Source organism: Hevea brasiliensis, chromosome 7 (assembly GCF_030052815.1).
Source record: "Hevea brasiliensis isolate MT/VB/25A 57/8 chromosome 7, ASM3005281v1, whole genome shotgun sequence".
NCBI classification, from domain to species: Eukaryota; Viridiplantae; Streptophyta; class Magnoliopsida; order Malpighiales; family Euphorbiaceae; genus Hevea; species Hevea brasiliensis.
The window spans coordinates 34,477,977-34,481,232 of record NC_079499.1 but is presented as its reverse complement, the minus strand read 5'-3'; positions in this window follow the sequence as shown (position 1 = coordinate 34,481,232).

Genomic DNA, 3,256 nt, shown 5'->3' with positions numbered 1-3,256 from the left:
CAACACTCAGAAATGATCATAAGCAAGTCAAATAGCTTGCACAAGTTCGGGTATTAAAAGTGGCCGAACCAAAAGTGACCTAAAAATGACCTAAAGTTACCATTTTGGTACATTATGTCCAGCATTGGTAAATTGACCATAACTTGGTCTACAAAACTCAGAATGACCTGAAATTTTGCCCCGCGTACAATAAGACATGGACCTACAAGTTTGTAGTTTAGACTGAAACCCGAAAACCGAGGAAACTAGGTCATCCGGCTAGGTCAAATTAGTTTACCAAAATCCGGTAAATTGCAATAAAATGCAATATACTTGAAAATGAATTTGGTAACATGTACCAACACTAAAAGGCTATTAAATGTAACATATTGGTAATATTAGAATCGACTCACTAAGAGTGCATTAAGAGTCAATATTATAGGTTGACTAATGAAATGAACTGAAGAGAACAGTACCAAGAAAATTTAAATATTGGATTTTATTGTTAAAAACAAATTCATTGAGTACTGAAACACTTTAAATTGTGTGTTTCAGTTGAAAAGGATATTGAGAAGCATAAGGAACACTGAGTCAGGGCCAAGAGGCATATATCAAAGGTTTGTGCACAATAGTTATTTCTTTTGAATTTTTCAATTGAAATAAATTAGGATTATTTGTATGTTATTGTTTTAAATTGTGTTTGTGCACAATAATTTTGATTTCTCATTTTCTACTTAAAAATTTAATTGAACATTATAGTTTTAAATTGTGTCTATGCACAATACTTTTTATATTCACTACTTTTACCAGAAAATTTATTTGGAGAAATGAGTTATGAATAATTTTTTATTATTTTGGCTTTAGGAATCTTAATTGGAAATTATTGTGTTGCCTACTTTGCAAATGGAAATTTTGAGATAAAATATGATTTGTGGTTAGTATGAAATATTTAAATATTGTGATTTAGAATTATTTTGATTCACACTTGGCATGACAATATTACTATATTCCTCCTCCATTTATGGGGTGAGTGTGATTATATTCCTCCCTCTTTGACTTGTCAGTCTGAGGTGAGTGTGGATGAGTTCTCATTATCTAGCTAGCTTCCTCCCTCATTGATTTAGATTATTGGGGTGAGTATGTCTTGTCGTGGTGTACAACACGGCATGTGCGGAAAAATTGTGTCATGGCCTAAATTGTGCTATCAATTGGCAACACTGTGTTATTCAGTTATTTGATCAAATTGTGTTATTGATGGGCAAAACCGTGTTATTTAGTTATTTGATCAAATTGTGTTATTGATTGACAAAACTGTGTTATTGAGTTATATGATCAAATTGTGTTATTGATGGGCAAAATTGTGTTATTCAGTTATTTGATCAAATTGTGTTATTGATTGGCAAAACTATGTTATTCAGTTATTTGATCAAATTTGTGTTATATGAACTTTGTAAATTGTGAAATGGAATTGTGAAATGGAATTGTGAATTATTTGATTTGTGAATTATTTGATTTGTGAATTATTTGATTTGTGAATTGTCAATAAAAGATTTATATATCGCATTTCAAATTGTTATTGTGCACCACTGAGTAAATTTTACTCAGTGATAGCTTTTCATTGCTGTCGTAGGTAGACAGACTGACAGGGCAGCAGACTAGGCTGCTAATGCTATATTGAGAGTTCATTGGATATATTGAGTATACCATATTTTTGCATTTTGTATTGTAATGTATGTTCACTGTATGTATATATTGTTCTTGATTTTGAGCAGTTATAAACTAAAATTGTACATTAAAATTGTAAACTAAATTTGTAAATTATTTTGGCTTGTAAATATTATGATATATTTCTTTTATCTCGGTTTTTGGAAACACTGGGAAATTGGTTGTTGAGCTGTGTTGATAATGTTTGAGAAATTTATTGTGTTGAACAAATTGTTGGAGTTTGGGATTGAGGAATTATATATTTGAAGTGCTTTTTACAGGTTTTTAAAGAACTGTTTTATTCAAAATACAGATGGCACTCTGCCAAAATTTTTACAGAAATTATTAATACTTCAAATGTGTTATTTGGTTTCACTTCAGTTAAAAAATTTTTTAACACCTGTCAATAGTGCTCACTACTGTAAAAAAAAGTAAGAAAAGTTTTAAAATCCCTTGTAGTGTATTTAGTGGGTTATCAGTAGATGAAGTTGGTAATTCATTAGGAATACTACGGGATCATGTTATGACTTACAGAGGGGTAGGGTGTGACATTATCTCTATTTACTTAGAGGAACAGATTCCATCTTGATCAACACCTATCTTCATATATAACTAGTAGGAGCCAACACATGCCCATATACCCATACACAGTACAAGTATGAAAGCAGTATCAAACTCAAACCACCTATATACAAGATAACTATGCTATCTTAGGTCAAAAGATTATATGCACTGATATGATTTATGACAATACATTGACAAGAGTAAACTCCATGTGCTTGTGATAAATGTCACTGGTTCGACCTACTTATCATGCATAAGTGCCTATCATGTTTGTTATATGGCATGAGACTCACTATTCCATCTTATTTATATCTCATATAAATAACTAGGGAACAAACATGAATACAATCTTTCTGGATAAGTCATGTCCTTATTATGAAGTATCCTAGATTGTGAACCTATTTATGATACTTTGTACTAGAAATACTGTCACTCATATTCTTAACAACTTAAGAATAGAATTTCTAACAAAATATCAATGGACATTTTCTATTACACATAAATATCTTATGTAAACAGAAAAGTGAAAATGCCTTTTATTAATAAAAATATGTACAAGATACATACTAAATGATATGCTCTAGGGCATACTACTAACATTGACATGGGATTTAAGAAGACCCCTGGTTACTTTGCTTGAAGCCTAAATGATTTATGTAGGAAAAAATTGCTCCATGGTATGGAGAAGAGGGAAAATCCATCATTAAAGTTACTATTACCTTACCTAAAATTTAAAAAATTCAACCTAAAATAGAAAAGTCATTTCAAGGACAAAGCACTTCTCTCCAAGAGTTAATATAGAATTATGAATCAAGCTTATGAGAACGATTTTTTTTTTTTAGATGTTAATTAAAAAAAAATTGCAACAACAAATTTCAAACTCCTCCCCCACACTTACTCCTCACATTGTTCCCAATGTAGAACAAATGGAAACAACATAAAATAAAGTCAAAGAAAAAAAGGAGAACAAATCCGATCATGGCTACTAGCCACCCATGGGTTGCCTCTC